Raw genomic sequence first — 26,348 nt, 5'->3', positions numbered from 1 at the left:
TCATGCCTGGATAATCCAACACTTTGAATTGAGCCCTCCTGGTGTATCCATTCTGTGCTGGGAAATTCTGCCTGTGCTCAGCAAATCACTGACCCCTATCAAGTCCCTACAAGTACAAAATCACTCATTTTATTTATACAAGTCATCCCACAGGCCAGATTTATAGGGCAGGCAAAGTAAATGCACCTGTGTTGGTGCTGCAGTAATTTCATCGTGTTGGGAGTCTGCTTAAAGATGACACTTTCATGGTACAGCTTGATGGGCTTTGGCTACAGAACAGCCCAGCTGGCCAGCAAGCAGGGGTGAGCAGAACAGGGCTGGATCTGAAAGTGGCTTTTGTGGCTCTTTTATTCCTAATAATGTGTATTAAAAAAAAAATAAAATGAAAGAAAATAAAAGAAAAAAACATTCATTATGAGGAAGAGGGGGAAATAACTAGTCATTGGGTGCAAGAGGATTAACAAGGTAGTTTACCATAATATTAGAGGGGAGGAAGTCTTTTTATGGAAAGTACTGTGGGGAAGATGATTATTTTTACTTGCAGTTGTTTTCCTTGCCTCCCTGTTGTTTTTTTTTTCAGTTCTGTAGAACAGGCTCAGAAAGTGGTACAAATCATATTATTTGCTAATGTGCCAGCCTGGTGAGTGGAGAATTTTTAGTGGTCTGCAAAGAGAACAAGCACAATTCCTGTTATTTGTTAATCACCTTTGTGTGCTTAACTTTCAAAGGCTGTTTTAAATATTTATTCTCTTTCTCTCCAAGGGTTTGTTTTCTTCTAAGAAGAAAATTAACTCTATCCCAGCCAAAACCAGGACAGTAACGTTTCATTCCTTCCCAAGCCCAAATCTGGTGGATATAGAGAACATAATACTCACAAGGAATGATTTAAGGTCTTTAACTTTCCATTTGAAATCTGAAAATTAAGCTCAAGGAGTCCTCTCTCATAGTAAAGAAAAAAACCCCAAACCAATCAAAGAAACAAACAAAACCCACAGAAAAACTTTGACCAAAAGCCACCCCAGAGTTTTGTTTAAGTAAGCAGCTTCACACAAACTCACCTTTTAGCGTTTGTAGGAAGTGTGGCAAGTTACAACTGCTGGGAATGGATCCATCTCAGAATAAGCCCTGGCTTGTCACAAACTTTTGGTGAACCAATAAATGGCCAGTCTCAACACATTGTATTGCAGCTGTTGTGCAAGTCTGCCAATGAATAGATGACCCAGCTTACCTGGTTTTTACTCACCTCATTTGTCTGCCTGGGAGATGGGAAACAGCTTAATGAAATTAGGTACAGTCAGACCAGTCAGACTTCAACTCCTTTTTTTTCTGATATGTGACCTTAACTGCCTCCAGTGTTGTGAGTTCCTTTCTGGTTTTATGTGGTTTAAAGGGCCATTAAGTGAGTCATTCTGCAGAGATAAAGGAAGACAGCAAAGCCCTGGTGAGATCTGGGGTCCTGCTGGACCCTGGGTAGAAATCCCAGGATGGAGTATGATTGCATGGGATGCTTCTCTATGGAATGAATCACAAGCAACACCACAATGACTTTTTTTTATTTTTTTTAATTGAAAGCATTTCTTTCAGCTTGATAAATTGGTTACTCTTTCCCATGCAAACAGCTCTGATTATTCATCCCGATATTTGTGTGTTCTTAATTTCCCACAAGAGTTATATGTGGGATGGAAGTTTTCTTTTAGCATTTGATAAGGCATTGTTTTAAAATGCCCATCATCCAATCAGGGAGGATAAGCCTAGTGATTGAAGTCAGCAATTACAAAATCTGTATACTGAATACCTAAAGGTTACAGCTTATAAACAGTCAGATGACAAGAAAATACTGTGTGGTATTAATCACTAATCACAGCTTGCTTAAGAGTGACATTTCCAGGAATCAGGATCAATCTGCCAATGATTCACTAACTGTAGAAAGAATTAAATTCATAGCATGCTTTATTTGAAGTGAGTGTTTTGTTCAGTTCACTATCAAAGGCTGATTCCCATTGGCTGCAGAGGAAGGAGGCAATCAAAGTCACCTCTGTTTTTCACATAACTAGGGTTTATTTTTCAGTTAAATACTGACATCAAAAGTTTGTCATACAAAGGCAGAGCCTTGTCTCTAGTCCTGTGTTACACACAGTGAAATGCCAGCCCCACTGATTTTGGTGACAAAATTTCCATTCATTTAGCCTCATGTCAGAGGACTGATTTTTATTGACACAGTGGGGAGTAATTAATTATTTACCCATCAGCCTGAGACCATTTCAAAAGGATTTATTTAAGGTGCTGTTCTTTAAGAATCAGTTATCTTGAGGCATGTGATACCTCACACAGTTCACTCTGCTTAAATGCCTTCCACTCAATTAGCTCATGTTTTTATTCAGGAGAGGAGATGGATAGGTCTCTTCAGCTGGCAACATTTTCAGAGTGTGTCAGGCCAAAGGGAAGCTAATTACAGGGAAGAGAGAAAAATGTGGAAAACACAGTTTGCAGAGGGCACTGTAGAGAGGAAACTTTCTTGTGAGCAGCCCTCTCTCACATTACACATGCTGAAGCTGTACTCTTCTGACCATAAGATTAATGATGCCAAGCCAAACATTATACCCAGATCTCAAAGGTCATAAGAAAACTTCTTTTTTTATCATCTGTTTCTCATTTTGCTGGCCACAAAGATATTTACTAAGGAATTATTATACATCTAGGTTTAAGTAGATTAAAATAGAAACATGCCACTGTTTACTGGATACATCTGCTCTCATTAGTATAACTTGTTGCTGCTGGCATGAAGCAGTTTAATTAAAATGACAGCAGACTTTTCTGTGGAGTCAGAGCCTGGTCCCAGTGGGGCTCCTCAGACAGATGTGAACAAGCAGTGCCTGCTGTGGGGGCTGCAGAGAACCCAGGGCAGCCCCTCTCTCTCCCCCCTTCAGACAGTCCCTCCAGGAGAGGGCAAGGACAGAGCAGCTCTTCCACTTAGGTTAGACCTGTGTTTTTATTTTCTTTCCTCTTTCCCAGATATTCTTTATTTACTTTAGTCCAACTCATTCCATTAATGCCTATGAACACTGTGTATCTATTTGTGACTTAGGTGTAGGATGCATTGCTTGGTGAGGTTCTGAGAGCAGATATAATGCCAGGGATGATGCAGGTACCACTTCTACAAGAAATAAAGTTGCATCTTCCAAACAGTGAAGGAAAGTCTGGAGGCACCATCCCCTCTGTTGCCCATGTCACAGAGGAGGACATTTTCTCAGTCCTGCTCTGCCCCAGGACCCAGACAGGTTCCAGAAAATCCTGTGACTGCCTTGGAAGTTATGAAAAAGTCGATTAATAGGGGCACTTGCCTTCTGTTGCTGTGTTCTGAGATGATACTTGGCAAACTTACATAGGGATTTTTTTCTGCAATGGTGTAGGTTCGAAACTGTGCTGGATCGGGAAACTACTCTGGCATGTGAAAAAGGTGAAAGTTTTCAAAGTATGTGGTCAAAGAATACTCCCATTGAAGTCAAAACCTGGTGGCCAGGCCACTTTGCTGGGATTTTGAGCTGCAATGGGATTTGGGACATGCCCATCCTAACCAGTTTCCCTAGCCAGGAGCTAGTGTTTTCTTGTTCTCCTTGGGCAATCCACCCCAGGACTGAAATATAAACATCTGAATCACAGGTGTGGCTGCCCAAAGCTTCCTGGGGCAGTCACCAGAGAGAGGAAGGTTTCTTCAGGGAGTCATTGAAAGACCTTGGAGATCACTTCCCTAGCATCTTTTCTTGTTATAGTTTACTAAATAATATAAATCCTGCATTTCAACAAGAGGGTGACTCAGTTTTCTAATGGAATGGGAGGAACTGGAAGATTTGAGTCCTGCCACGTCTGCCTGACAAGATAATTTCTGCATCTCTCTCTCATCTCCACCTTGGACCAGCCACTTGCTGAAATGACACTGTTTTGAAGGGAAAGATGCTGTCATCTCACAACCAATTTTGTTAAGAGAGAAAATCAGCCACCTACTCCTCACCCAGCAAGCAGAGCAGTGTGGTTAAAACATTTAATAATATGATGTTTGTGGTGAAACCTGAGGCCTCTGCTTTCTGTTCTTTCTGAGGCAAGAGCACAGCTCTGTAGCTGGGTGTTTTCTGAGGTGGTTTCAGGAAAGTGCCTGTCCTGCCCACTCTCTGGGCCTGGGGACCTGTGCTGTGCCAACACAGGGATGCACCTCCTCCCCCAGAGGTCTAGAGTGCACATCTGGGATGGGGAAACTTTCTGCTTCATGGTGGCCAAAGAGCTGTTGAAGCACTTAGGGCTATCTGACCATCAAAGTGCAGTAGGGGTGGACCTAGAAAGAAGGGAAAATGTCCTGGTGCTGGTGAGCCCTGTGAAGCAGGGGGGCTGAAGGTGCCTCTTCTCCAAATAGCCAAAAGCAGGAAAACAGATGTTGGCAGACATATGGACTCCTGCCTGGAGTCTCAAGGGTGGACACTGGCACCCCTGGAACCTAAAACCAGCAGCCCCTGATGGTGTCATGGGTGCAGAGCCATGGGATAGAGCTTCATGTGCTGTTCTACCCTGCTCTATCTGCTTTTTGTTTCTGAGAAGCTCCTCAGTGCCTCCCCCCTGGTTAGCAGCATGGAGAAACAGAGAAAGGGAGCCAAGAGTCTGCAGTGAGGATGTGTTTGTGAGGATGAACACACTTTCCACATATAAAAGTAATAAAGGGAAAATACTACATAAGTTCACTTGCTGACTGTTTTGCTCCAGTGCCATGGCCCAAGAACAATCACCCAAACTCATCCATGTGTGAAAATTGTAATATTGGAAAAGGCTCCTGTGTTTGCTATTAGTCATATTTCTTTTTAACAACTTTCCTCTGTAAGTGGATACAGAAATAACTCTTCAGATTATGGATTGGAGCAGAGAGCTGTATTTGCTTGGTGGTGTAGCTGCATTGATTGGCATCCCCCTGCTCAGGAGAAGTGTTTTTAACCAGCCAGAACAACGAACCCTGTTGAAAAACCTACATGGGTTACATTGACAGCATTCAAATGTAAAAGCAACTAGGTGTTTCAGGAGCCAAAACACGATTATTTTTAATTCACTGTGGTTAGGAATGGTTATTATTTATTGTTTGAACACAGCAGCACCTACTGGCTCCAGCCAGAAATCAGGACTTCACCACTGTAGGTGTAAAGGGAGTAAAAAAGAGGTTTCCACCCCCCTGAGTGGTCTGAGTCTGAGCAGGAAGCAGCTGGCAGAGCGTTTGGATGGAAGCAGCACAAGGCAGGAGCAGGAGGGAATGGGCAGACTGGTCTGGCTGCCCTGGTTGTGCTGGGCAGGCTGAGCAAGGAGCTGGTGCTGATGAGCTGAGCACGTTTCTGGGTGGAAGGAAAATGAAATCTGGAGGTGTGGCAGGAGCTGGAGAGGTGTCAATGCCTCGGTGACATGCTGCAGTTTGTAAGAGAGGAAGGTGAGGAGGACACAGGAGATGCAGGGTCAGAAAGGACTCACCAGTACAGTGTGGGATGGGCAGAGGTGGTGAAGATTATCTATTTCTTTATGTCTTTTTCTTCCTTTTTTTTTTTTTTTCCTTTCCTTTAACAGGAAGTTTTTTTTCCAGAAAACTCACTTTTGGAAAAGCTAAAGCTAAGATTTTTGGCTTGGCAGTTGGGATGGTTGTGCCAATTTCACATCCTGCCTGCAGGATACCCTGACAGCACCTTTTCCAGCCAACCCTGTTGGCAAATGCACTCAGTGCAAGTGGGCATTGGTGTCTCTCCTCTTTCTTCCCCATCCCCACGTCCCAAGAGAAAATAGAAATTATCTACAAAAGTGATTTTCTTCCACAAATATTTAGTTTTCTTCCCTAAAAAGATTTTTTGCTTAGAGCATCATTCTCGTGGAAAACTTTGTGGCCTTAGTGGTAAAACTGCAGTGAAGAAAATTATTTTTGCAACATTATTTCACATATATATGGGAGGAAGAGTTTTGTCTAGGCCAGGAATCAGGAAAAATAAAAAGTAGTTAAGGTCTGTATTCAATTCCATTTTAAGATCTCTCTTCTAGAGCTGTCTCCATATAATGGCTCAGAAATGTCCAGGGAAATTCTGTCATTTCTGGTTTCCATCTCAGAATTAAACTGAAACAAGCAAGGAGCCTTATAAAAAACCTTGTTCTTATGAAGGGTTTTCCAATTTCCTATGTTTTTATACTCATGAGGTTTAGATAAAACATCCAGATTTTTCCTTTTTTAAACAGAAGCCAGACTCAAAATCTGCTGAGGTTTCCCCATCCCTAATTATAGCATGTATATGAAATTATTTGCTGTGACGGTGAAGGGTAGTGTGAAATTAAAATTAGATGCATCAAGAACAATGCTTTCCTGTCTTGGCAAGTGTATGGGGTTGGTGCTCTGAAAGACAGTTTTTGTTTTGTCACATTATATTCCTAAATAATCCAGAAGGATGCAACTGAAGGGGGGTGGTGGTTTTTTTTCAGAAAAACAAACAAACAAAAAATATGGCTTGGGGGAAAAAAAGTAATCTTCTGTTTCATCATTTCGTTTAATTCTCCCTGCACATACTGGGAAATGTACATGTTATTTTTCCTCTCTCCTCACAGAAAAATTCCAGATAAGGACAGGTCTTATTAGCCCACTGGAGGCAGGATTCAGCTCAGCTGTTGTCCAGGGAGTGAGGGATATGTGTGTGTGAACTGGGCTCGTTCCCTGCTGCTCTGGCCAGGCCTCCCTGGGCAGCAGAAGGGCTTCCTTGGCAGCAGCAGCAGCCACAACACTTTTCCCAGTTGGACTAAATGTGTTTTCCTCACAGGCACCTCGAGCCAAGGTCTGTGTTGCTGAGAGGGGTAGAGAGAGATGCTCCAGGGATGAAACACCACGGTCCTCGCCTGACAGCCAGCCTTGTTCTATTAAAAACCACATCCTGCATGTGTGGCTTGCCTGAGGCAAAGCCCAGCATCAAGGCAGCGTGTCCACCCCGAAACCAGCTCCTTGCAAATTGGAGTAGGCACCTTGTTCCCTGTCAGCTCCCTGAACGCACAGACAACGCTGCTGAGCTCCTCCTGAAACTCTGAATGTCCCATTTCTGGGCTGGGGGTTGGGTTGGCTGGTCCCTCCACCACTGTGAGCCACATAAAACACATTATTGTGCAACAGCACATCTTTTTCAAAGCTATAAAAGATGCTTTGCTGCCTCAGTGATTTTTTTTTAACTGCAAAAAGTGGTTATTTGAGTTTTTTGCTTCTTCATGCCATGAAAGCTTCCTGAGTAGAAATATCTGGTGGCTGTGAGTTCAAGCTAAACTACTTCAAATTATAAACAAGAGTCTTAAACCATGGAAAAGTCTTACAAATGGAAATGCTTTTCAACTCTCACTTTTTAAAAATTGCTACTGGATGGGGTCAGGTAGGTTTCCTGAAGTGTTTGACCTGGAATAAACAAAAATGAAATATTGGAAAGCTGTGAGAATCTGTATTTTTAAAATTTGTTACACAGAAAAAGATGCCTGGTTTTTCTATGTGTTACCAACAAGATTATCCTTTGAAAATAGCAAAATGAATGCAGTTCTCTTTGCTCAGTCTAATTAAAGTTGTAATGGAAGTAAACCCAAATAAATTTGTGATTGTTAATTTCAGGGTGGCAATTGAAAAAAAAAAACCAACCAAAAAGCACCACAAACCACAACCAAACCAATATCTCCCCCCCCTCCCCTGTACAATCTGTGAGCTGAATTCCACTGAAATTGCCCAACATTTGATCCCAGTGACACAAATTATTGTGAGCTTGGAATGATATCAATTACTCTCCATTACTACCCGAGGGCTTGCTGCGATAGTGGTTAATAAGCCAAATCCTAAGGTGCCCTTTCCATTTGTGGGGAAGGTCAAAAGCAATTAAGGAATGGAGGATCTGTGGTGAAAGCTGCACAAGTGCAATATTGGTGGGGTTTTTTTTGTAAATCAAAGTCACATCATTCAAGCAGTGGTGGGTTTGATCAGCAGATGGGCCCTTTCCAGTGCTATCCAGACTCAGAGGTCTGTGGAAAATCAACTTTCCCTTGATTCCACCTGCACTGTGGAGCTGTAACTCGTGGCTGTGGCTTATCAAAAATAAAGGTGTTTTTAGGGTGTAGTCAAAGCAAGTAAGTGGCAGAAAGAATCCAAATAATGTCACATCTTTTGAAAGTTTGAGATATTTTATACAAGACAGATAAATCATCATGTAAGTGGATAAACTGTTCTCTTACATGGGTATCTGCCATATTAAAAGCACATTCCCTGTGTCTGACTCTACCCTTAATTTCAGTGTAGCTCCATCATTGGGCCAAGGTACTCTCTGTGCACCTGAATAAAGAATCCTTCTCAGTAGGATGAGATGAATGAATCTCTTACTGTGATCAGACCTTCTTGAGGTTCCTCTTGCAAACCTCACTGGCTTTTTTCCTAAATTCAGAGTAATTTTACATAGGCCTTTTTTAGCGTGGATTTCAACTTCTCACGTAGTATCCGGAGGTGGAATCTGATGTCAGCAGAGTTAACTTCCTCAGACATACTTGTCCTAAGGAAGACAGCATTATGACTGGACTTATTTTCCATAAACTCATCTTGATTGCATTAATTATGCTGCTATCTGTTAATTATTTCCTGATTTTCTCCCGTATCAGATTTTGCGTGCAGCCAATTCCAGATGAACTGACTGATAGTTACGCAAGGGTTTGCCAGTGACCTCTTCCTACACTGCTACAATAGCATCTCCCAGACTTTGTGATTCCTCTAATTTTCCAAGAGCTGCTATGAATTGAGGTCTGTGGCTCAGAAGTCTGCTCTTAGAAAGCAGTGATCTGCATTATCTTGGCCTGCAGACAAGTTTGGGGTAATAAAAGACTTCACATATAAACTGCTCCACACGGGGCTCCCTGCGACAAACTTTGGCTCTCTGAAAGCCAACATCTAGCAAATGACTGTCAGGTGGGCTCTCTCCAAAATCAGAGGAGAGCAGGGAACATTGTCAGAGGGGGTTCCTGCCATCCCAGCAGAGCAGGAGCCTCTGCAGATTCCTACTGATGAAAAAAAAAGTCCACTTCACTCAGAGTGTGTGGCTGCTTCTTGAATTTTTTGAGTATTTGAGGTAGGTTGTATGCTGACCTCGTGCTCCCCACCCCATGGACTGCACCCAGAGGATTTGAGATTCCCACTCTGTGACTGAGACAGTGTCCAGATCAAGGTCCTTTCCTGGAGATCTCTTTCTCAGATATGTTCTTACATGTCTCACCATGTCATCTTGCCAGCTATCTGTAGCACTCCTCATTGGCATTAATGTATTCCCACACTGGTTTTAGTCCCTAAAGCTGGATTTTGCTTCATCACCTTTTTTTTTTTTTTTTTTTTTTTATTTTTTAATAAACCAAGTTTGCTTAAATCCAGGCCTTTTCAGCCTCTACAGACTGAATGGGTTTCTGGCTGGTAGCACACCCACAAGTGCTAGACAGAGGTATGTTTGAGTGTGCTGGAGATGTCCAATTTAGAGAAATAACAGAAAATAGTCATTCTCAGCACATTTCCTAGGAGCACAGTATTGTTCCCCTGTAAACAACCACACTAAGCAGGCAGCACTGTGGTCAGTGAGGTCCCCCTTGCCCATCTCAGCCTGTTGTTGCCAGTCCCAAAGGAAGTTCTCCAGAGAAAGTGGCCTTTTGTCTCCTCCCAGACCGGGTAGTTTGCATAATCTGGTTAAATAAAATGAATACACGCAGGCACAAAGAGTTGTGGGGGAAATGGTAGTATAAGTAAGGCTGAGTGGTCCATCTAATCTGACATCAATATAATAAAATCGCTTATTTGTGTACACTGGAACAACTCCTTGGGACTGTGGTCTATTCCTGTTTCCCAACAACACTGTCATTAAAACAATGGGCACTGTAATTACTATGATAAAAAGGCATTATTGCTTCAGTTCTTCATCTGGCCCATGTGCAGAAGGAAGAGGTTTTCTTTATAATCTCCCTGCAGAAGGAGCACAGGGACCAGAAGGCTCCTTCTCCCACTGGCTCTGCCGTACAAAAGATTTCTCCACACCGGAGACTGCAGTGTGAGAGCCTTTGTCTTAAATGAAAGGGCATAATACAGGCCTTCTGCCAGCACTGGCCACCAATGAAAGCAGAGCCTTTATGTACCAGCTAACTGCTGAACTGCAGACAATACTGTAAAATCTGCACTGCTCCATTACCTCAGCTGCCTTCGCATTGCTGGAGTGCCTCTGAGCCTTGAAAAGGGGCTGCAGGCGCCAGGCTGGAGCTTCACAAAGTCCGTGCCAGTAGGAGAGCAGAAAACCTGCTTGCCCAGCACAGCCACCCTGGTGAGAATGAGGAGGGTGGGTTGGGAGGGAGATATGATTAATACCTTCAAAACTGTTGCTCCAGCTATTTCTGCAGTTGGGCCATTTCATTCTGGCAAGCTGCATCTGAGCTTCTGCTCAGCTCAGTTCCATTTGAAACCTGCTAGTTTGGCAGATTGCTCGGCTGCTGTGAGCTCGCTGCCCAGCTCCTGTAATACCAGACTCTGCAGGAAATAGCCCAGAGGTGAACATTTTTCCACTGGCCTTCATGAAAAGCTCTTTTGAGTCAGTCCAAGAGCTCACAGATAATCTGTGAACACGGCCTGGAGAGCCAAGATGCCCTCTAGTTTGTCTCAGTGCCTCTCCTTGCCTGCACCAGACCTGCATTGCCTGGCACCCCTGAGGAGCCTGGGCTGCAGTCCTTCCTGGGCTTCAAAGTGCTCAAGTGGTCTCTTACATCCTTCAGGTTGCTTAAACTGGGACAGTCTGGCTGCTGCAATTCCAGCTTCCACAAAGCCCCTGCCTTGGGGCTCTGATAGAGTGAGGTACTGACTCGGCTAGGGGCACAGAGAACTGCTCTCCCTGGCTGCAGTGAGAATCCTAGCTTTCTTAAGGATGGAAAAGACCTCTAAAATTGAATCCAACCACTAGCCAGCAGTACTGTTAGCACAGATGACAGGCTGGCAGCAAAATCCTTCCTGGCTGTTTGATGTGAGTGACTACAGGCTGGTGTTGGGGCAAAAGAATATCAGTAAGGTGCTGAGATGACCACTGCTATTGCTAACAGCCTCTTTTAGAAAATGTTTACCCTGCTACAAGCATAACTGATGTAAATTGAATGTGTCAGGCTGAGTAGAAGCACCTACCCCCTTCCCTGAGCTGCTCTCCCCTCGTTTGACAAGGTACAAACAGAGAGCCCGTTCACATGTGAGTGGAGAGTACCAAACATTGCATCAAAAAGCAGAAGCCATCCTGTTACAATCTGCTGCTTGTCAGGATTTGACAGCGTTGTGAAATATAAATGATCTCTGCGATAGCAACGCCTGCCTCAGTCACCGGTAAACAGCTCCCCTCATTAAAGAGATGCTTTAGAAATGACAGCACCAAATTATGTTAATATTTTTGAGGAGTGCTCTTCAGCCAGAGATCCTAAAATGAGGTTTGCCACTTGTTTGCCAAAACACCATTTCTTTGCAATAGGGGCAAGTGGTCTCACAATCAAGAAGCTGATGCCATCAAACAGGCTCCAGTCGAGCTGTTTGGATGTATGAGAAAAGACACTGAAGGAGGAGATGAACTTTTCCTAAAGCTCCTTTATTTTTCCTTTAGAATATCCTCTGTAACCTTTTTATCCCCCAAGATTGTCCTCAGTTCTGTGTTTTTTCAATAACTAATTCAATATCCTTAGCCATGACAGTAACTCACAGGCCCAGTCCTACAATACCATCTTGCTAATGGTTATAAATGGTTAGATCTGAAACTTGCTTGATCTGAGACTATATTCTACTGTTCAGTGCCCTCTGAAACCTTGTTAAAGGAACAGATTCAGATGTAGCCCTTGGGAAAGGGTCCTGAATCATTCTGCTTCCCTCCTTAACATTTGGATTTTCCTTGGAGAATTTTCAGTTAGGATTTTTGCCTTGATTTTGCTTATCCCTCAGAGCTGGTGAGATGAGAGTCCAAGACATAATGGCTGCAATAAAACCATTACAGATTCCACCTGCATTCTTCTCTGAGTCAGAGAGAAATTAACAGAATAATACAGGCTGCAAGTATTTCTCAAGTGAGAGATCACGGAGACCAGTCCTTGTCAGAACTATCACTAGTAAGAACAAGCTATATGCAGTGACAGATAGTATTTCATAAGATTTCCAAGCTTCTTTTTTGGAGGATGAAAATATTTGATCCTCTTCTCATCAGCAGGCTCGCTCTGAGCTACTTTTATAGTAACATCCTCCACTGAAGGTTCAGTTTCTCTCACTCTGTCTGCTGCTGCCCTTCAAAGAGGATGTGGGCTCCTCTTCTGCAGAGCTCTGCCTGTACCTGTGCACAGCAGAGCACAGAGACCAGACCCTGCACCCATCACCCTCTGTAAGGGGGATCCAAGGCAGGAAACTCTGTGACAGTGAAAGTCATTTCTGCTGTGGACAGATCCTGTCAGTCCTGCATGTCAAATCTTCATTACATTGTTCAGTTTTACATTTTCTGAAGATTTTTAGCACAGTTTAACCAGTTGGGTAAGTTCTTTCTTTATTTTCATTTTACCTCCCAGAATCCCACGTAATGGTTATTTTTTATATACTCTATATAGCTGGCTATAAACTGCATGTAGTTCTATGTACTCCATATAGCTGGCTGCAGCAATGTTAATATAGTTAAAAAAAAAAAGTGATAATTTCTACTGATGGATCTGAAAACAACTGTAGAAACTCCTATTCTTTACCCTTTCAAATGGCACATGTGAGTTCATAGAAGAACTTCATGTTAATTCTGTGTCTCAATTTTCTACACATCAAGGGAAAAAAAACACTTGAGTTTTCTTAAAACACAGATATTCCAAATAACCCAGCTTTCAAATTTACAAGTATAGCATATGGATGCCAAGTGTAGGAGTAGTCTTGGTGTTATACAGCAAAAGAAGACACTGCTTGATTCCATGACCACCAAAGCCTGGTATATGATGCTGTACTTACTCCCCCTCTAACCCTCCTTTTGGAAATGTTTGGTTATTATTATGCCCAGGATTCTTGAAGATCTAATGATAAAATATATGTATTGCTCCTATAAATTGTGGTAAATAGCTTTCCATTTTTGAAATGATCTCTCTCAACCTTCTGGTGAGACAAAATAATTTCCCTTGCAGTGGCACAGAGTTAAGTAAGACTTCCACAGGGACGGAGAATTTTGATTTGCTCTGTGTGACACCCATGTCTGTTTTGACAGATGGAGGCCACACACTGCCCTTGCTGTGTTACAATTGGTATCTTCAGCAAGGTGGGTGAGTCATTTGGAGGAAATAAATGTTTGAGGACACTGTCACTCCAAGGCTGAGATTTTCAGAAGTGATTTCCACCCACAGGAGTTGTGCAAGTGTTCCATCAGCTTTTTAGGTAGATGAGACAAAGGAGGAATATCCATAACTAAAGATGTTTCTGCACACCTGCACAAGCTGCATTTTAACAATGGATTTATGTTTAACCTTGACATTTTGTTGGCACCAGGAGAGGCTGCAGGTTAAGCAGGGAGCTGTGGGCACTCCCCAGGGGACACAGGGAGCCTGTTTGCCTTCAGGGCACGGAGCAGAGAGGGGATGCTCTGCAGCACAGCTCTGAGCCGGCCCCACAGCCGGCAAGGAGAGTTTGGAAGGGATTTCATCACCTGCCTCTGCTGGCCAGGCTGTCCTTAGGTTGCCACAGGCTGGGAAAGGAGGGTGCCCACGTCTTCAGCATCCACCCACAGGCTTGTGATGCATCCCCCTTCGGGTTTGCCTTTCTTGCAGTGTGAACAACCTCTGGGTGTTTGAAAAGCACCGGGACTGTGTTAGACACAAACAAGTGACAACTATTGCTACATGTGATGGATTTCTTTGAGTTCCTACAGCACAGGATTGCTTGCTTTGCTTGGTGTTCATGATTCCCTACCTTCTCACCTTTGCTCTCAGTATTAATGAGATGCAATTAAGATTGTTAAATCAGTACAACTATTCTGGTCTTTTTTGCAACTGGCATGTTTTCTAATAAGCTTTATGTTTTGTTTTTTTTACTTACTCGGTTTGAAAACACAGAATCCTGATACATTTAATCTGACAAGGAAGCTGCAGCTGTCAGAAGCTGTAGTAAGGTGTGAATGAAAAGCTTCTGCTGACAGAGGAATCTGGGCTCATAGCTCTGATTTCCTTGGTCAGGTTCAACCACAGCCTGCTGACCACGGTAAGACATTACACAAGAGCACAGCTCCGTGCCAGGTTGGTTTTTATAACACTGTGTGGTTGTTCTTTCCTTCCCTCTGCCCTTAAGATGAGGGAAACAGCCATCTAGAAGAAAGATGGTGAGAGAAAATCCAGCCTGCCTGACCTGAGGAAGATTTCTCAGTGGAAAGGCAGGACTTGCAGGGCTCAGGTCACATTAAGTGAAGTTCCCAGGAAAAGTCCCTGACATTATTCACTGCAATGCATGTTGAAAACCTTATTAAGCCAAAATAACAGGTATAACTTAAAATGCTTTTCTTGCAACAGTTTATTTAGATTACATCATGTTGGTCTGTTTGTGCTAACAACTGGGGATTGACCCAGTATGAAGTGGAACGTATTCACTCTGTTTAGGAAAAGACTGTAAGAGAGCACTTGGTAAGTTATCAGCTTGAAAGTGATTTAGTTTTAACAATGATGGAGCTCCCCCTTGACTCTGTGGAGCAGATGGAAGATGGAGTGCTGTGTGTCTGAGTGAAACCATAGGTTCCAGGCTTACTCTCCAATTCTGCACTGCTGATCTTATTAGGGAGGAATGAGAATCAGTCTGCCTCTCTTGATTTGAAAGCCCTTGGTATTTACCCTGTGTGGATGAAATCCAAGCCAGACTCTTGGTGTCAGTGTTTGTGAGGGATATGGACTGGAACCTGAGCTTGCTGCTTGCCAAGAGCACCTCAGAGCCCTGCATTTTGGAAATCACAGATGCAGAAGGTGGATTTCCCTCATACTGGCCTTCAGGCAGTGAGAGCTGCCTATGCAAGACAGCTGTCATTCCCCAGCTGCAGGGCACACAGACAGGCTGAGAGAGTGGGGATTGTTCAGCCTGCAGGAGAGAAGGCTCCAGGGACACCTTAGAGCACCTTCCAGTACCTGAAGTGGCTACAAGAGAGCTGGAGAAGGACTCTACAAGGCAGGGAGTGAGAGGACAAGAGGGAGTGATGAAATGACAAGGAGGGTTTAGATAAGAGAAGCCTTATCTAAACCCTCAGCCTGGAGGAGACTGAGGGGAGACCTCACTGAGGTCTTCAGCATCCTGATGAGGGGCAGCAGAGGGGCAGGCACTGATCTCTTCACTCTCATGGCAAGTGACAGGACCTGAGGAAATGGCTGGAGCTGTGTCAGGGGAGGTTTAGGTTGGATATCAGGAAAAGGGTTTTCATCCAGAGGGTGGCTGGGCACTGGAACAAGGCAGTGGTCACAGCACCAACCTGGCAGAGCTCAAGGAGTGTTTGGACAATGCTCTCAGGCACAGGGTGTGACTCTTGAGGTGCCCTGTGCAGTTCCAGGAGATGGACTCCATGATCCATGTGGGTCCCTCCAGCTCAGCATATTCTATGGTTCTGTGAGCTGGGATGGTAAAAACTGGAAAGAGCTGTGAAAGGGGGAATGTGGGAGAATTTTAAGTCCTTGGTTGAATCCTGGCTTGCTGTGATGTAAAAATCTTCCCTGCAGCTGCCCAGACTGCAGTCTCTCTCAAAGAGAAAAATGCTGGTATTCTGACCAAATTGTTACATCTGTCACAGTAATGCTCATGTATATTTTTAAAATACCCAAATACTGTTTATACACATCACAGAAAATTATAAATATGTGTAAGAGTAACTCTACAACAGACTTCTAATACACCAGTGACTGAGAGTATAAAAATACACCCACACTCTTATCATTGCTCCTTTAAAATAACATTATTTTTTCAACAAAGCCCAATTAAACCAACAAGAATTCCACCAAGAATAGAAAGTTCTCTGTCCTCAGACAGCTAATATATCTTGCTTAGTCTTTTGAGAGCCCTAAAAGCAAAATTTAGTATTTTGTTTTCAGCAATACTCTTCTACAAGGGAGAAAAAGAATAATTTATTTTTGATTCATAGGAGAAGTGGCTGAGCAGGGGATCACCAGCTGGTATTTTGATTGCTATCTTTGTGGAACATATTATAGACTCTAATTAAGTAAACCATCTCGCATGTCTATAAAGTTTAGGGTTCAGTGGTGGAACCTCTTGCCTGTGGATAGAGTTGGATTGAGCATGTATCAAAGACAGTTATATCTGTAATAATTCTAACCAGGGCTCTTACAGTAAATGCCAGATAAGGTTTGAAATGTGTTCAAGGGAGGGATTTAAGATGAATCCATTATCTTCTGGTTTTGTTTAGTGTTGTTTGACAGAAATACACAGCAATGTTCAGCTAACTGAAGTCATTGGTAACAGTCATTGGAACAGGTGCTGCACTCCTTGAGGTGCTGTGGCCTTGCTCACAACTGGGGAGGAAAGATTCTGGAGGGAAAAGGTTTAATTCCCACCAGGACTGACTTCCATGCTTGCTTGCTTCCTTCCCACTGTCTTTTCCCTCTTTCCCTCCCTTTCTCACTCCCTCTGTCCCTCCCTTCCCTGACAGTCCATCTTTCCCATCAATACTTCAAGAACCCCCCAATTAATCTCAGTGCATCACTGACAGCTTGTCTTAAGTGTCACAGCTATCTGGGATTTTGACACATAGTGAAATGAAGATTATATGATCTTTCTTTAGCCTTTTTTCTTGGCCTGGACAACCCTGTCATAACGTTCAGTTGCATTAAATCAGTACATTTGGGCTATCACCATAAATAAGATGCACTATACATGTCAAAACAAGTTCTTACGCAATCCAGATCTCTGTGGCTTCATTTGCTACTTACACCCTTCATAAGTCATAACAGGGAACCAAGCAATCTCTGTGATATGGAAATCTCTTCTCAAGTGCATAAATTATGTCTTAATGCTTCAATTGCTTGAGAAGTGGGACGGTCCCACAGGTCACCGTTTCCATTCCTGGGATGAGATTTGCAAATATTAACAGTGATTTCTGGTTTATGGGCAGGATTAACTTTACAGGTGTCATGGATTAACACCAGTCAGCAACGAAGCCCGACACAGACACTTGCTCACCCCCAGCCCTGTAGTGGGAATGGGGGAGAGAATTATGAGAGCAAAAGTGACAAATGAAAGTGATTCCTGGGTTGAGATAATGGGACTGAAAAAGAAGAAAATAACAATAATGATGGCAATAATGATGACAAAAGTATTGGATATAAAAAATTGCTCACCACTCATTGATTGATGCCCAGCCAGTTCCTGACCTGTGGCCTCCAGCCAGGTTTCCCCACAGTTTATGTACTGAGCATGACCTCATGTGATATGGAATATCTCTCTGGTCAGTTGGGGTCATCTGTCCTGGCTGTGTCCCCTCCCATCTTCTTGTGTCCTTCCCCTTTTAGCTGAAAAGCCCTTGACTCAGGGTAAGCACCCCTTAGCAACAGCTAAAACATCAGTGTGTTATCAATATTTTTCTCACACTAAATCCAAAACAACACACAGTACCAGCTACTAGGGTGAAAATTAACTCTTTCCTGGACAAAACCAGGACAACAGGCATAGGGGTTCTAGCTGAAAAGCAAAACCTGAGACAATAAATTAGCACAATCAGGTAATGATGGCAGCTTTACTTGGTTTTTAGGGATTCTGTGGACTCTCACAGCTCTGAAAGGCTAAATCATGCACTCATCTCCAATGTCAGAACTTTGTGTCTGCATCTTCAGCCTGGTGCCCATGATGGGGATAAGAGGGACATGGACTCATAAAGGGAAAGATGCTGCACTGGGTCCTGCCTTCTCATCCGTGTGTACCACAAGTCTGCCATGCACTCTCTGACCAGCTGCCACTCCTAAAACTCATGGACATGTCCTTGATTGCAAGCTCCCTTGGTTTTTGAAAGTCAGCTCTCCTATAGACCCTGTAGGTGTTTTCACGGCTGATTTCCCCCAGAGCTGCAGTGGTTCAGCATCTCTCACCACTGAGATGAGTGTAGTTCATCAGGAACATTTCTGAACTTCCAAAAATATGTGCAGATTGGCTTTGGTGTACTCATTTCTCCTTGTTTGAGCGCTAAAAATGCATTCAGGCAGCCTCTTAAAGTCATACAAATAACAGTCATTGAAATGGAAAGCAGCAAAATTATGAATATTGTATAATGCACTGTTAAATTACAAATAAATAAAACATCTGGGGACAGATGTTGCTGTTGGATTCCTGTGTGGAATTGCCATTCCTTTCAGCAGTGTTGTGTGTGCACTTCTGAGAGTGGAGTTTGGCCCTTGATGTAGAGAAGCAGTGTTTTAATGCAATATTGATGGAGGATGATTTCTCTGCTAAAAACAATAGTAATTTGGTAGATGGAGAGATTCACATATTTTAGGAAAACAGTTGAGGGTTTCTCTAGAACAGCAGTGTGGGAGGTTGTATTTTGGTTTTTTTTAAGGCTAAAAGGACAGAAAACAAGGCTGAAAGAAATTGGAGAAACCTCTACAGAGTACATATGGTGAGAATAGGGAACACACAGTATAAGCCATTTACTTGAAGCAAATCTAAGTGTTCAAACATCACTCAAGAGTTTTAAAATATAGAAGAATGGTGAAAATATATATAGGAAGAAAAAGACATCTCAAACCTTCCAGCCTCAGGTGAGCTTATCAAACACTGAACTCCCATTTTTCCTTTAGAAAAGTCTGTTGAATCTTTCACCAATGCAGAATTTATTAATACCCCTAGGGCAATTTCAGGAGAAAAATGACCATTTAATCAATGAAAAAAAATCCCCTTTATGGGTTTGCATTGTTTAGTTGTAGGCAGGTTTACAGAATTTGACCTGTAGTAAGATTTGGAAGATCCTTTTGCACCATTTTGTTGATTTCTCTGTAGGTTCCAGTGTGATGCTTGTGGTTGCAGGTGCTGCTTTGTCACTGTTTCTCCTGCTCCCCTCCATGCCTCTGCCTGGGCTTGTTTGCCACGTGCTTTTCAGAGCTGGCAGACAGCCTTTGAGAGTGCTGGCTGTTTATCTTGAAATGTCCTGGAAGGAGTTAACTTTCCAGGAGACACATCCCAGTTTCCAGCCTGCAGCTTTGCTCCTGGGTCCACAGTGTGCAGTGCACCCAGGCTTGGCACTAGTGTCAAACGTGGTGGATGACCACTGGAAGAAATTAAAGATCAGGCAGCAATTAAAGATCAGGCAGCTTTCTGCACATCTTTTTGAACATTTTATTAAGGTGCTCTTAGTCTCCATAAACAGTTGTCCACTTGCTCCTGCCAATTCCCTGCTCTGCATCACAGGGGAAAGAGGATTTTGCATCATCCAGCTCTCGAGCTGTGCCAGCAGCCTGGTGCCCAGTAGTCCAGCCAGGGGAACCTGGCAGCTCCAGTCAGACTGGGAGCTCCCAAGTTTCAAAATAAAGGCTTAAGTGTGTGAAACTACATTGTGAAAGCAACAGCATGCATCTGACCCTGGACAACATCAGCAGTCCATGCCTTTGGAAAGGAATTTGATGCATGAAAGTTGTATACCTTTGCTAAAAGTTATTTATTGAAAGAAAACTGAAGCAATCAGTGACCAAGGGAAGACTACATAGTATTTTATTTACTGGTGACAAAGAGAAAACTCACTTTTTGACAGTATCCTTAAAGTTTCACAGTCCTATCTTCCTGCTGCTGCTTATTCTTTTTTCTTCTTGTTCCATACCAGCCTGTGCAAATTCAGTCTTCTGCTCAATGTCTGCTCTCCATAAAGTCCTTGAAAAGAGGTGAATGTTCTTGGCCTGTGGTCTTAACTCCTCACTGCACCTACCTACAGATGACAATTTCCCAGGTCAGGGCAAAAAGCCTTCTCTTCCATACAGTCTTTCAATCTGGAAATCCTTTTCTGGCACAGCAGGGGCAGCAGGTTTGATATTTACTACTTTGCATTTCCTTAAACTGAAGGAGAAGATATGAAAAAAATCTGCTCCAAACCAGTGTTTTGGTCACAGTTGTGAGAAATGACATCACCATCAGTAACCCAGCCAGATGGGGCTGAGCACTGTGTCTGTGAAAACGTTCATAGGAGCAGTGAGCACCTTCAGACAGACGCTTTCCATTAGACTAAACACAGGTATTGCTTTTAAAAGTGTGCAAGGAAATGGAGCAGGAGACCAAAGCCAACAGTCAAACACAGCTGTTCTTTAGTCTTGCTGGCCCACCCCAGTTATTTTTCTTTTCAGAGCATAGGCTCAATCAGGAGAATGGAAAAACTGGTGGAGAAGTTCTGTGTATGTCCCTTCCCCACTCTGGACATTATAAGGTAAGTTTGAAGTTTCTACTCCAGTTTTTCTTATCCAAATGTTATCTATACTAAATCCAAGTGCTAAAGCTGGAGGGGGGAAATTGGATATGCCACTTTTTACATGTAAGAAAATTGTGCCAGAGCTTTTACAGAGCCTTTAAAAATGGTGTCTCTAAATAACACCTGCACTGTACATTTTATATGCCAGTGTTTCAATTTATGAAGTTTCCTTTGGCTATGGCTGAATGCTATCCTGCTTTTTATATCTGACAAGAACTTCTCTGCCATGTCTCTGGAGTTTTTGGACTTCAGGGTGTTAATAATGAACATCTTATGCTTGTTTCAGTGCTCATGTCTGACAAGAACAGCTCTGGCTTTTAAAATCCCTTCATCTGAGCGGAGTGGAAAACGATGTTCCCATGCCATGGGACTTTTCTGCACACGCTAAGTTTGTGACAGATCCGTGTGCTGCAACATAATTTTGGTTTTTGGTGATGTCTGCTCCTTCACACGGAATTATCTGGCCAAAAAGAAATGAAAAATGCCCTCTCCAGCATGTGGCACTGGGTGCTCTGGCCAGGCAGACACAGCAGCAGAGGCAGGTGCTGGTCCGTGGGTCCATCTCTCTCTTTTTTGGGTCTCTGTGCAAGAGCAGTGATTTTATTGCAGGCATTTCCCAACAGGTCTTTCACAAGCCATGATTTTCTGCCAGAAGGGTTTGTTTTCTGGAATCAGCATTTTCAGACTGGGAAGAAGAAATTTCCATCTCTTTTGCTCGCTACAAATGGACAGGCTGAGAGTCCCTGGGAGGGGAATTTACCCATCACATCCAGTTCCGTGTGGGCCTGAGAAATACACAGTAACCAATTAGCTTAATGGAAATCTCCCGATATCTCAGCATGGAGAAGAGCTGATACTTTTAGAACAATTGCATGTTTAAAAATACATGTTTCAGTCATCTCCAGCAGCCTCATAGCTAACTGCATAGAGCTATTCCAGCAGCATAAAAAAGAGAAGGTTCCATTATCAGACACTTCAGCTATTTCCCCTGGCTAGTCTAGAAAGAGAATACCAAAATCACTGAAGTGCCCTGGGCAGACATTTTATAGCAGTACAGGCTATTTCATTGCTGGTAGCAAGTCTATAATAGCCTTTTAAGCATCATTCAGCCTGAATTATCTGCTTAAGACATGTACATAAATCTTGCTATATTACACAATATTTTTTCCCCCTTTTTGAATTTTAGTCCTCCAGCTCAAGTTCTAGAAAAGGAGCAAATTAGTTTTCCTTCAGTTACTCATCAAAGCCAGTGTGATGACTGAGTTATGCCAGGAATTTTTGGCCCAGTTTATCATATTCAGAGGAGTGAAATTCTATCTAATGAAGTGGGAGAGGTGTTACAGAAAGAGGAGGCAGTAACTGACTTATTATTACTCATTTCACCTTGCTTGATTTTATGTCATTTATCTGCATGTGCTCTACACTGTTGTGATGGTCCTGGGTGATCCATTGAGACTCATCTTCACACTTCCCTTCCGAGGGAGGCTCATGTCCTAATGATGGGCCATTAGGAAAAGCATTTTAACCACATTAATTCTTAATCCCAGCTCTAATTTCTAGCTGTTTCACAGTGCTGGAAAGGGGATTAAACCCCACTGTGCCTGCTGGGGTGCTCCTGTGAGTGGTGCAACTCCAGTGTTCGCATTGAAAAACCAGGATGAAATATGGAAAACATACCCAAGGACACAATACTGAGACCCACCTGTCTGGATGAGTGCCCCAAGCATCAGCCTGCAGGATTTACCCTGAATGCCTGTCCTCTCTTGCTTTGTGAAATCTCTCATTCTCACTCTCATGAGGACAGTGACTCAGGAACAGACAGGATCTCACCTGAAATTTCAATGACAACTGAAATCTTAGATGTTGAGTGAAATTTGGCAGCTGTTGGGGGAGAGACCTCTGAATTATAGCCCCACATAAAGATGGGGGGTGCCAGCTCCTAGCATGCACCACGAGGGCAGCAGTCACCTGGCCAGACAGTTCATGGCAGCTCAGAATTGCAGAGGATGGAGATTATGAGGAAGAAAGTTGTCACTGTGTGGGCTAGAGGGCAGAAGACACAAATCCAAGGAAAACTGGGTCTTCTTAGTTCCACTACACCAAAACCAATTTAATGTTCTCTTTCTGGGCGCTGCCAGTAGATTTTAGTCTCATTATAGTCGCTTGCTTGTGTCAGTTTTTCCAGGAGTTCTATACGTTCCTGTGTTGCTGCTAAGCCGAAGCAGGAGCCGTCTATACTCACACACACACAGGCAGAGCTGTCCAGATTTGCTGTAGGAAAGTCTGGTGGATCTGTTCCTAGCGAATTGTGGAGTATGAGGAGTGATATACTGGGAAATTTTGGCACTAGGGCTGCGAGGCAGTGCTGCTTACAGCCCCACTCCCGCTGAAGCTGGTGCCCGTCTGTAGGGATGTCGTCCCCCAGTCTACTGCAGGAAAGAAGATGCTTCTTTTTACTGATGGAATGGAGCAGAGAAGAAATGTGAGTGCATTGCCTGCCTGTTGAGCTGAGCTGTGACCTGGCCATGCACTAATTGGGTCACAACAGCCTGAATGGGTCCAAGTCCTACACGAGGGACCTGAGGGCATGGACGTGTCCATAATGGGTCGGTGGCCAAGAGCTGTTAGTGTGCTAACTACTGAATTGATCTTCCTCCCTGGAGTCAGCACACCTGAAGCTGTTCAGGTGACATCTCTGGAGCCTGAAGGTCGCTGCTGATGTCCTGTAGCATCAGTGCCAGGGGAACACGTTCTTCTAGTGCTCCAACACCACCATCAGCACTGCAAGGACATGGCCTTCAGCCACCCAGCCTTCCCTTTCAGATGTGAAGAGCAGCAGATCCTGCTAGAAGTGAGAAGACAAGTTTCTTTCCATAAAGGATCGGACTGCCAACAGAAATCCCAGGCAATCTGTAGCAGGGTTTGCACAATGCTGACAAATGCCCACGGGGAGCATGACTGCCACCACCACCTCATTCTGCAGAGGCCATTGACAGCTGTCAGATAATAACAACTTGGGATAATTAGTGTCCTGAAGGGCTTGAACTGAGGGCTCAGAAATGAAAAACTGCATTAGAGAGCAGCTATTGCCTCCTCACCCCTCGAGACTGGTTGTGTACGTCGAGCTCAACAATAACATTAATAAAAAGCAATCCCAAGAAAAGCAATATAGCAGGCTAAATTGCCTCTGCTGCGTCTTGGGCTTACATTTCATTACAAATACCTTCTTACTCAGGGCATGGTCTTTTTAAGTCATTAAGACAAGTCCTGAAGTCCTTTCTCAGTTTTCACTCATACCTCGGGTTCTTTCTCATTAACTCCTGTGGATGGCTCTTTGTCTGACTGGAAAGTGAAAGGGGGTCTTGGGATTTGAACTACTGGGAATTTTGCTTGAGTAAGCAGCAAGAAACGTGGCCATGATAATAACCTTTTTATTTTTTTTTTCTTTTCCCCAATTTCTTCATGTTGCTTTTGTGACAGCTCTGAAAGAGTGGGAGGAAAGCCGTTAGGACTCACTACCTTTTTGGTTTGTTTTTGAGGATTTGTGAAATGTTTTTCTTTTGAATTTCTAAGCAGAAAGTCATTTCAACAGAAAAGCCATCATATCTCATTTGGAAAACATCAATTAACACTGGTAAGGGCATTTTTCAACTAAACCAACATGAAGATATCAGGGTAACTACCAAAACATTTAGGTCAACAAAAAATCTAGCCTTTGTTTTTGATTATAAAGGCCACAGAAGTTTAAACTGAAATTTTTGCCCTGTTTTAAATTGAAAGTTTGGCTGAATCATTCCCATAGAGACTGTGCTCAAACAAGGACATGTTTACATATCTCCCTCTGATCATACAAGATAGTGTTGGATTATGGGATGTGCTGGCTTTCCAGCCCCTGAGAGTGGCGTGTCCTCCCCAGAATCCTGTCCCTTACCAGAAACATGGACTACTTAGATAAGAGCAGCTTCACTCCTTTCCTGACCTCAAGAGAGAAAAGCTCTTTCTTTTTTTCTTTTCTCAAGGAGAAAGTGAGACCAAGGGCAAAACTGTATTTCAGCACTTTTGGACACTGCAGAGAGGCTGCCCCAGTTTTATCAACAGAAGGTGAAGTGTTGCATGGGAAAAGTTCATCATCAGAAAAAGTTAGCCTCAGTCTATTTTGAATTTGGTTGAGAAATCACCAAGAGATTACTAAAAGCCAGCAAAACTGTGGACAGATTTATCTAAGCTGAAATAAAGGGTGGCCAGCTCTGGAAATGGGTTATGCAGGTGTAGGGAAGGCAGTCAGCAATCACAGGTGTCTGGGACAGGAGATGCTCATGGGAGGGCCACGTTGCCTGGGGAAATGCAGAAAGGTGACAAAAAGCTGTTGCAGGGCAATAACAGCTTAAAACTAACACAGCCACCTCTGCAATTAGCATCTGAATATGGTTTCCTCTCCTTTACCTGTGGTTTTAACCTCAAACCTCTTTTATCCTATTCTGTGCAGCTGTGCTGCTGCTTCACAACCCCTCTGCTCTGCCAAAGGTGTTCAGAAGAAGCTGTGGCAGAAATGACCAGGCATCCAGAGAAGATGCCCATGCCAATCTTCACAAAGTCCTTTTTCATACACCACAATGTAATAATGTGAAATAATGGTCATCGGCCCTGGCTCAGCCTCATTTAATGACCCATAACTGAGTGAATAATTCATTCAGCGCCCAGAGATCTCTCGAGGAGACTTGTTTTACCACAGGGCCCTGGGGAATGGAAACAGCAATAAAGTTCCAGCTTTTAACCCATCCATTTACAAAGCCTCCTGATATTATTGCATCTATGATCAATTTAAATGAACTTGTTGGAGGTTTACTAGTGGCCTTCCTGTATTTCATGCCTCACTACATATTTTTTCAGAGCATTTACAGTTTTTACTTATTGTTAGTTTGAAGGGAATAGAGAATTCTCACCACAAAGTCACACTTTTATTTAAAGCTTTAATTGTCTCTAAGAAGAGCCTGTCTGAAACCCAGTCCTTCTTTGGAGTCACTGATGTCATTTATTATCCAGTAAACTCTTTTAGGCTTTGGGACAGGTTAATACTCCTCAGTATCAGTATAATTTTTCTTAGGCTGTGTTACTGTGTTTATATGAGGATCTTCATTTTGCTTTGGCAGCAGAATTTCTTTTCTGCTTCTGCAAATTACAAAGAAAAAAAAAAAAAAAGCTTTCCTAAGCTGGATCGCTTTGCAGCTGTGAAAACCTATAATAACTTCAGTCGGATTACAACTACATCAAAGGTATTATATATCCCTGAGTAACATATTTACTGGGCTTTTCAACAGCTGTATAATTAGCTCTAGATGACTACTTTTTTCCTCCACATCTTTAAATATCCATATTCCAAATTCACAGATATTCAAGGGGAAGGTGCTTTTCCCTTTCACAGAAGGTGCAGTACACCAGATTTTTTCCTCAGCTTTTTTTTAAAAAAAATATTTTTTCCTTTTTTCCCCCTTTTTATTCCCCAGAAGGAAAAATAGGTTTCAGCTCTGCAATCCCCTGGTAAGCAGATCCACCGTGTCCATCACGCCTCCTGGCTCACTGCGGCTGCCCGATTGACGAGGGAAGTGTTTCAGGCAGGGGATGGGGACACAGTCCTTTGTGGCATCCCCCAAGGAGGCAGCTCAGAGCAGCAGCTGTCCCCAGAGCCTGTCACAGCCCCCTCGGACAATGGGGGTGGCAGAAGGTGAGGACAGCGCCCGTGCCTCCACAAGGAGGAATAAAAGCTCCATATGTGCCGGGCCCCAGCAGATGCTCCTGGGGGTGAGCCCTTGGCCATCCGCTCCCTGCCGGCTCCCACGGGCAGCATCTCCATCCCGG

General features: G+C 43.4%; 1 long non-coding RNA gene across 1 annotated transcript in view; it reads left to right on the top strand.

The window, feature by feature from the left end:
* The first annotated feature begins 20,289 nt into the window (after positions 1 to 20,289).
* LOC107206409 overlaps positions 20,290 to 26,348 on the top strand; it is an 8,273-nt gene continuing 2,214 nt past the window's right edge. The window contains exons 1-2 of the long non-coding RNA XR_001522407.2: positions 20,290 to 20,450; positions 25,997 to 26,214. This is a non-coding gene — a long non-coding RNA (uncharacterized LOC107206409). The remainder of the gene's footprint in view (positions 20,451 to 25,996; positions 26,215 to 26,348) is intronic.

The sequence above is a fragment of the Parus major genome, chromosome 5 (genome assembly GCF_001522545.3).
Source record: "Parus major isolate Abel chromosome 5, Parus_major1.1, whole genome shotgun sequence".
NCBI classification, from domain to species: Eukaryota; Metazoa; Chordata; class Aves; order Passeriformes; family Paridae; genus Parus; species Parus major.
The sequence above is the reverse complement of the archived record's forward strand: the minus strand, read 5'-3'. Positions and strand labels throughout refer to the sequence as shown.